The sequence below is a fragment of the Temnothorax nylanderi genome, unplaced genomic scaffold (assembly GCF_030848795.1).
Source record: "Temnothorax nylanderi isolate EJ_2023f unplaced genomic scaffold, tnyl_v1.0 TNYL_tig0005_pilon, whole genome shotgun sequence".
NCBI lineage: Eukaryota > Metazoa > Arthropoda > Insecta > Hymenoptera > Formicidae > Temnothorax > Temnothorax nylanderi.
Window position 1 is genome coordinate 472648 of NW_027249067.1, and position 10188 is coordinate 482835.

Consider the following 10188-nt stretch of genomic DNA (forward strand, 5'->3'; position numbering starts at 1 on the left):
CTTGACCTCCTTTCGTCGGATTATATCGCTCCCTCCTTCCTTTCTCCTCTCGCGTTCTCTTACTTGTGTTTTTTTCTCGGCAATTACTATAAACAATTCCGACAGTAAATAGCCACTTATCGCGCTCCCTCGAAACGTCATTCTCTGATAACAAGATTGTTTTCTCAAACTTTATCTGTATTATTATAACAATCCAGTACAATTCGTTGATTACAAGAATTTCGATGTATCAATAATATTTTAATTATACACGATTGGGAATTAAATTTGTAGAAACAGAAAAAAATTGTCAAAAAATATATAATATTCCTTATTTAATTTTATGAAAATCTGATTTTAGCGAAATAATTTGTGCAATCCGATTAAATTATTAAGAAATTTAATAAAGGATTGAAATGAAATTGACATTCGATCAAACTCTCGCCCCAACAAATTATAAAATCTACGTTGATTAAAGAATCTCTTGGTACAAAGTTTCATACATTTCTCTGACATTATCCTGTACGCCATACCTTACTTTTATTTTCATATGTTAATACGACATTATTGAAGCAAACAGACAAGGCAGCCTCTGCCTCAAGTTTGTCTTGTACTTCTCCCTAAAAGGCGGATATACACTAAGACTCCCTGGGAATACGAAATTTTCAAAGTTGCTTCCCGTTCCAGTCAATGTCTTAAGTCTTACTCCGCTTTGGGTACAGTTCACGTTCTCCGCGGCATAATTTTACATCTTTAGACCTGAATATTTAAACGTAAGTCTGCCACTGCGTTTGAGGATTCGCGGGCGTAGAGCCGCCGGGGCTTCGCGTAACTTTTACACGATGTTCTATTGTATGAGAATACCTTAAAGATTTCGCGCGGCAACGCGAGACCTCCGCAACGCGTAAAACGTATGCTCTACTTCCTCCAACAATAGCGATTCGCAGCGCGCCATTAGTCCAAGAGGAGCAGACAATAAGCAAACGGTTTATAGATGATGAGACACTCCTCTATAATCTTTGGTGGATTTTGCCTTAGCGAAATTTCAATCTACGATTTAATTACCGCTATACATGTGTACGCGTATGTTCTGTGTGCTGTATACTTGTGTATGCGTGCGTCTAACGTTCAAGATTAGAAAATTGCGATAAGCAATATTGAACAAACTTTTTTGAGGAAAAATTAATTTTAAATTAATCTCATCCATCTCAAAATCGTCGAAATTTCCGTATAGATGAATGAAATTATAGAAATTCGTGTGATAAATGTCAGCTAACATATTGCGAAGAAAGCTAAGAGCTTCTCCCTTGCTTGCTCTCTAGTACGTTACCTTCAAATTCGGGCCTTATCTTTAATCTCACGTATTTCGATATTATCTGTCACAGTTTCTCCGCAATGCCGCTTCACCTCGCTCGTGCTTCTCAACCTCCCTCTTTCGGCGTCTCTCTCACCCTACCGCGGGGCTGCTACCAACGCAAGCTGTTAATTATGATTAATCATGTCTCGGAAATTAAAGCGATTAATCTTCCTGTTGTTACCGGCTCGAGAGAGCGAGCCTGCGCTTGTCTGCGCGCCCTGTCCAGCCGTTTCTGTTCCCCCTGCGAAAACGGAGGGGTGGTTTTCCCAATTAGTTGGCCGCTAATCGGCCCTTTAAGACCTACATTGGTTCGGGTACGTGAGATAAGTACGGCCGTTACGGTTTAATGATATGCATTTAAGTTACGTCGTTACATTTGTATCTTCGACTTTATTGCAGTATTGGAGTCTGTCGGTTTCTTTCCATCGAATTCTAATAAAGATACATTTCGGTTTTTTTTCACGTTTCGAGATAAATATATTCGGACAAATGAGGGAAGAGCTTGAGATAGAAAAAAATAAAGTGCAAGAATCGAGGCACAAACTGGCTTGGAAATGGTTGGACACGCGTCGTTACACTTTTGTCGCTGCATCGAGGGGAAGCTAATTGAGCGAAGCTCATGAGCGGGTTCGATAAAGCCACCATCAAGGCTGGGAACGGGAAGCTGCATTATCATACGACGTTCAAGACAAAAGAAAAAAAAACAGAAAAAAGGGAGAAACGCATCAAATAAAGCCTTGATGACCGTGTTCCTCGATAACACGGGGTACCACGGAAATCATTATTTTTCCATCTTCACGATACACCTTGGTAACGGCCATTGGGCAACGTTTCGTACACCTCCGCCACTTTTCAACCTCCCGTCGAGAGGGAGGAAGGAATCGCGCACCGGGGTGGCTCCAGGGAACAAAGGGTCCCGACACGATAGCGGCTAGCGGTGTAAAAAGTACGTATACTATCGCAAATAAATAACCGATGGAGAGAGTGGTCGAGAGAGGTTTCTAAGTGCGAAATAGGGGTGCGCGATAGAGAGGAGGGCCCGGCGGGGGTGGGGCTTGAAATGAATGCGCAGTGCACGAAATGGGGCGGCTGCCGGTGAATGCAAGTGTCGGCGGTGGTGCAGCAGGGGGAAGGGAAGAGAGAGAGAGAGAGAGAGAAAGTCGTCGAGAGAGTGAGAAGAGGGAAGGTTGGGTACGGGTTCGAGAGCGTGAAAATGCGGGGGCGGCAACCCCTTGTAAAAGAAAAATATATAAACTCGAAAGCCCGATAAAGTCAGTGCCTGCTGTTACAACAAGCCCTCTTTTTCTCTTTCACGTCGAACGACGGCTCTTTGTCTCGTTCCCTCTCCGCCTTCACGGCGGCCACCAGGCATTCCGTTCTCCCCTCGCAAATCCGAGCTCGCGACCAGAAAAATGGAGAGACAAGCTAAAAGCGCCATCCGTAAATCCGAGTCACGTGTGACGACGACTCGCTCCATCGCACACGATATTGTCGCGATTTCGCGGCAATATCAGCGAATCGCTCATTTCGCGAGAGCTTACGACTCGATGAAACTGAATTTTTAGCGCGGGGGAGAAAAAAAAGAGCTCGATATGTATGTGCGATGTACTATCTCCCGCAGTTTCCGCTTTTACGGGATTTGGTATTATTACGCAAGACTTTGCCATTCTCTGCATGCGCCTGATATCGATTGAATCTCGTCAAGTCGCTTCGATGTTTCAAAGCTAAATCATCCCCCGGTGCGACTCGAATTAGAAAAGTAGAGAGCGAGGAATGGTGCGCGAGATTGTTTATTCCGCGCAATGACCGATTAAATATTCCATCATTTGGCGAACAACAAGCGTTGCGAAATATCGGTATAACTGAACACTTAAATAATCTGTAAGCGATAATAATTACAAAATAATTTAAAACCGAACATTTGCGAAACACAACGCAATAATTATAAATCGCGATAATTATAAATCAAACAGTTCACAGTAATAATACGGTAAGTATAAATTAATTATTGACATTTCGTAACATCAATAATTATAAATCAAACGTTCACGGGAATAACGTGATAATTACAAATTATCGTTTCGATTAACTGGACGTTGGTGGCTAGATGACCGCGCGATTAACGGCAACGCGGTTAACGAGCGTTACGTGGAAATACTTAACTCAGTTTCGCCCAAGACGCTCGATAGTTATTCCGAGGCGGTGTAATGGGTTAAACCTCTCCGTGTCCGGCCGCGCAATTGTAACTACGCTTACACGACCCACTTACACTTGCCTTACTGACATTGGTTTAGAAACACAGGGTGTTAAATGCCGCGTAAATGTCGCACCGCCAGTTTGTACGCCGAATCCATTGGAGAACACGCTAAGCCTCAATATTACCGTTCATGCCGCACGTAATACCTCGACGAAAATTTGTCGTCGCCTGCCGATTTCGCGTGTCGTACGATAGGCGGCGAGAACAAGGTGACTTGTCGCAACGGAGCCGTAAACTCGCTGCTGCATTGTTATTGTATATTGCATAAGGGATTTGCGGAATGGCCAATAAAATTGTGAGAGGTAAAAGAACAAGAGTGGTAAGATACAATCATGTATCCACGATTATAATGATCAACCTGTCCTGTCTTTTTCTCCGAAGATCGAAAAGCGTTGTCGGACAGATCGCCGTTGCAAAATTTTACTGTTTAGTTAATTTTTCGCGAAATTCGGCAGCTCTCTGGAATATCCAGTAGACGTAGCTGTCGATAGCGATCGAGCGGGGCGCGTTATGTGTACGTCAAATGCCGTATTATCTGACGCAACCGTTTTGTCGAAAATCTGCTCGAACTTGCCGGGAAATGTATTTACCGCAACGGGACGACGTGCCTCTGTGTCGCGACAAAGCCGTTCAATCAGGCGTCGTCTCAGGGCCGCGGGAGAAGAAGGAAAGGGAAGGCGATGAGAGAGAAGCGATTCGAGAGGACCGACAGCGTCAACTTGCAAGAATGGCGACGGTAAAGCGACGGTGTACAAACTCGGGAAGAGAGAGAGAGAGAGAGAGAGAGAGGCGGCCGATAAAGTCCGCGACTGCCCGGTTATATTCACTTCGTTTCGCCCGGTCGTCGTATATTCCTCCGGATTTTTTTCCTCCCGTCCTCCTCGCAATCCGCTTTCTTATCTCGCTCGCTTCGTTCGGCTTTCCCTTTGAGTGCCGGACTAGAAGCTGGTTCGCCAGGCGGGTCACGCGCGATGACTAAATAGCTAAGGCCAAAGCGTACCGCGGATACGGCAGCACGTACACGGAGTGTTTACAGAATAATATCGAAATGCGCTTTATAGAATTATATAGAAAAGTTTAATAATGATTTTAAAGCAGAGAAAGGGCGATTGAAAGTGTGGCTGTTTTATTAGAGAGTTTTAAAAGACATTCAACTTCAAAGGAGTCATTTGTTTCACTTACTCTTTATTGTATCCGTTTTCATTCCGAGTGATATCTCGATTTGTGACTTTTAAGATGATGCAATACCTCAACATTTGAAAAGTTATTATAAAGATGCATTTCATATCTTCGCCAAATATTTCGGTGATATTCTGGACGCGTTCCGTACGTGCGAATTCGATGCATGTGCAAGTTCAAAGAGACACGTGCATCGGGCGCGCGCGAACGGTATACATTCATTAACACATATACACGTATACACGTGCTCCTGTTTTCCTCGTCTCCTCGCGGAGTGTCTCAGGTAATGGATGAAGGGAAACAAAAGGGCCGGTATGTGTAAGGAAGAATGGCCACACGGCGCGGCGGCGTATCAATTCAAGTAGTAATGGCCGACGTTGTGGTCAGCCGTAGCGACTTTACGCTTTGTACGCGTTTAACTCTTATCGTATCGTCGCCGGCGATAACATAGCGATTGTATTGTTGACAGAAATCATTACTCTTTGTACTCCGTGAAAATCATTTAAATATTATGCGCGCGCGTGTGGATATAAAATTTAACGCGCATTGTGATCCAGTGTTGTCCGGGGGGGGGATTCCATATCTCATATATCCATATATCATAAAAAAGGCATGTATTATAAAAAATACACGGTTATACATTACGAAATAATTACGCACGATTTTCTTCTGCCAAAACTGTTTCGTGAAGTTTTGTCAAAATTGATCTTGCGAAATACATTTAGAGATTTCCGAGACGTAGATAAGATCGTTAAATCGTAGAGAGAAGGAGCACGGCCGGTCCATTAATTTTAGCGAAACAATGTAGCAATAACAATGGTGTTGCAATCGGGCGCGCGAGATCTCTCACTTAAAGCGTATCTTCTATTACGCAACGTACCGTTAATCCGTGAGATTGTTCCTCGTCACTCCAGGAGTCTATAAGTTTTAAACGCTTTCGCTTCGTACTCTGGAATGATTGACTATCGTGCTGATCAATTAATTCGTCGCTTGTCAGAAACGCAGTTCGAATATCAAAGAATATCTTTTATGATTATAAATGTAAATATATTTTCCGTAATAAATATTATAACGCGATGTTAGAGATGTACATTAAGATAGAAATATATTATGAAATTAAATTATGCCGTATTACTAATGAATCGATCGTAATCCGATGTGGAATATGTATTTCTGTAATGCATCTTCATTGCGTATTAATTTGCGCATAGCGAAAGCCGCGCAAATGTCTCTGAAGACCATTGAATAATTTTCTATTAAGAATATTTAATAAACGTTTTTATTCGAAAAAGAGATGTTGTAATTTATCTCTTTGCAAACTGTTTCATATTTGAACCGTCTTATTAAATACTATTCATATACGATTTCTATACCATGGATACTAATCATATACGATCATTGATGATAGCTTATAAACTTCTATCAGTAAAAGCTTAGCGTTTGTAGGACATACAAAGTATATACACTATATACGTATATTAATATACAAATTACAACAATTAATTCCTCTCGAAATTATCCAAATTACGAAAATATTGACTTCATCTTTTATATTTTATATGAGCTAATCGATTTTCGAGCTTATTTCTGAGGAACCTGTTGCTGAAATTAAAATCGAAGATTGTAGAATATTTCGTATACATAAATACTTGTAAAGAATACATCGTTTCTCTCCGGATGTCTGATATAATACAGCGTGAATAAACTCAGACAAGTGGGGAATTTTCACGAAGTGTGGAAATATCGTTCGCGCACGTCGATCCGCATCTGGCCGTAAATAAGAGATACATCCTATATATATCAACCGGTCATGTACATAAAATATCCGTAAGCAGCGGGTGTACACGGAGCTGGAATTTGATCGGACCATAACTCTCGCTATCAAATATTCATTCGCCATTGACTAATAGATGCGGCGGTGGCTGTCGGACCGACTGGCAAGCGTTCCGTTGCCAGAACGGTGTACAAAACGCGCTCCTAAACGCGAGAGCGATGTGCATATGCGCGCCGATGACGATGACCGATTGGTGCATAATATACCGCATTAGAAGCTTAAATGAAAATTGGGGAATTCGCACGTTCACCAACGTGCGGTATTCGTCATTCCGCGGGTGCACTCGGGCGTGCATGCAGTACATACATAATCAGCCTATAGTTATACACGTACGAAGAGATATTTATATCGATATTTATATCGATATTAATGTCATGAGGAATTAGAAATAACTTCGAATTTCTCTCGGTCAAAATAGCGATTTTAACCCTATTCACTCCAACGTTTTTTCCGCCCCTTTAATCCTCCAACCATGCACTTTCGAGTCCCACGTGTTTTTTTATAATGTTAATAGCTTTGAAAAATTCCCCCAAAATTATTATAATATCTTTGTACCTTCGACTAAAAATCAATGTAAATAACATTTGGAAATCATTTATTTAAATATTTTTTTACACCATTTATATGTTGACAAAAACACATTACGACTCGTTTTATTTAAAAAATCATAACTCACGAACAAATTGACGAAGCTTAATGATTATTTGTTTTCCGGAACAAACGACTGTTAGAAACTCGTGGGACACGAAAGGGCATGGTTGGAGTGAATAGGGTTAAGTGATATTAAAAGTTTACTTACAGTAAATTTAAACTGATCGTTTCAATTATTTTAGGGAAAGGGATGGATAGACAAGATGACTAGATAATCATGCATAGTTGTAATAATTGAATTATTTATTAAAGATTCAAAGGACAGCAGATTATTTTAAGATTGTCAGAAATCATATATAAATGATTTAAAAATAAATTATTCCAATATGCAACATGCACTTCGTACATAGCGTTTGGTACATTAGATAATTTATAATTGTTAGAACTTACTATTCTTAGAAGATTCCTTCTAGTTATAAACTAACCAACTATTGATGGATACCGTTAATAAAAGACCAAAACATAATTCATTTTCTATAATTTGTATGGATATATCGTTCTAAAAAAGACTGGCTTTATTTCTGCCTTTGGGGATCTTCGGAAATCGCTTTCGGATAAAGAATCGAGTGAAACATACTCGGACCGTTGCAAAATATCTGCGCCGGATATTGCGGACAAAGTCGATATCTCAGTATGAGGCAAGCAAAGTCGATTCTATCTCTTTATTCCTTTATTGACATCCAGAGAATGCGTCGTGTGCACCGGTTGGATTAATACCCAGTCTCCAAACATAATCCCGAGTCATCATCTATCGTCGAATCTATGTCGAAATAGTGACGTTACCTCTTGTGATTAAATTTCTCTCTCTTCTCTGATGGATTGTCGGATTCATATTTCTTCTTAAGTCATTTAATAAGTAACGTGGGGAGAGAGCTATTAATAAGATTCGTGTTTAAAATAAAATTCATACAAAATTATTGAATTATTGAATCATCGTAAAAGATACTATATGAATTTTTTATACCGGTCGATTATCCTGAAAGTGTATTCTGTTACGCGTTCAAAAGAATTGCGTTCCCCAAGGCTCATCATCAAAGGGAAATACCTTTCTAAGTAAATTATCGCGTTTAAACGACAATCGATGCGTTCAATGTTTTATTACCCGCGCCAATTTAACGACGGAGTTATCGTTGCATGTGATAATCATTTTATTTCGATGCTACTACCGACAGATACGATCCCCGCGAGAGAGAGGAGAGCGGCAATGGCCGCTTCGCGTTTCCTTTTTTATCAATCACGCTTTTACTCGATGATCGTTGCGCTATCGGTTTTCCCAACGGTGGCCGAGGGCTATCGGCGACACCCATTTATACTAGCCACTATCCGATGATGTACGGAACGAGGCGGATGCTTTTTTTTTATCTTGCCAACCCTTTTACGTTTCGAGCTTCTGCACGAGATAATCCACCAGCAATGGCCGCTTCTTTCTTTCTCTCTCTCTCTCTCTTTCTCCCTTCGTATATTCTTACTCGAATCGTTTAATTCAAAATCTTAAATTCTTAATTTTCCGAGATGAAATATAAAGCTCGAGAATATCCATTAAAGCGCTAAACCGGAAAGCGAGCGTTTCCCAAAGAAAGTTAAACTTTCAGCGATAATTATATATGTATGTATTTTGTCAGATTTCACGTAAATTCTTAAATTAAATATTTATTTTAACAAAGTTTTGCTTGCCGAGGTTCTAAAACACGATCATTCAAGTTTATCGATAGTATATTAACTATCACATTTCCCTTTAATGAACGCTATTTCTTGCATAAGTGTTCCATCAATTAATATCAGCTGTGCATTAAATTCTGCAGATATATCTTCTACGAAATTTCACGACCTACTTGAGGTTGAATGACAGATAAAGATATATTATTCATTCAATTCCTATGACTCTATTAGAAATAAACGCAATAATTTTCTAGGTGCTCGTTGCTCGAAAAGATTGACAACCTAACATTTTCAGTTAGGAAAAAATCGACTTCTGAAACACTCCGTATATCCACATTGACAAATTGTTTCTATCGAGAAAAGCGGAATAATGTCAAACGGAATGTGAAAGAAATAGTTTGATTTCATTAAAAAAACGACAAAAAGAGGAAAAATTGGTTTCCTGCGCGCCTGTGACTGCAACAAAAACTTTCCAACAACGTGCGGAAAATTCCTGCGCGCCGTTACGCACTCCAGCGTGTGGACTTCCCCCTGCAAAAGGTTGGCGAATAAAACGACGAAAAGAAAAAAAAATAAAAACGGAAAGAGAGAGAAAGAGAGAGAGAGAGAGAGGGGGGAGGAGAGGAAGAGAAAGATGAAAAGAGAGAGAGAGACAGAGAGAGGGACGAGGCGCATTTTATTTCGAATTCCAACGGCCACTAAACAAGTTCGCTCTCTCGCGGGCACCGTCAACCGTCAAAAAATTTATTGGTCGTCTCCACGCGCTTATCGGTGACGTTTATCGCGCCGCAATATTTTCCTCCCGAAACACAGCTCGCGCTCGCGCCCCTTTTTTGTCAGTCGTTGACGCCGCTATTTCTCCACGCGCGCACGCCTCCCCCTCCGACCGCCGCGTGTCCTCCCATTTTTTTCTGTTTTCTTCCCCCCTTTTTTTTATTTTTTTAGATTTTCAGTAACCGCGTCAGGGCCTTCTCGACCTGTCGGCGCTGAAATTGTCGAAATCGATCGACCGACCGGCCGACCGGTTGACCGACCGATCGGCCGACCATTCCAGCACTGTGCCGCGTCCCACGAGTGCTTCCGCGCGAAATCCAGTTAAATACACCACCGTCGCATTTTCGGTCGCATGCGAATGTAACGCGAATTGAAACATGATTCTTTCGGCCACGGTACACCGGGGACGGGAAGGAAAAAAGGGTGACGTTGACATTTATAGAGCGAAATGCCCTTTTATGTGTGTTTCACACAGTGCACTCGCAATCTCGAGCGATT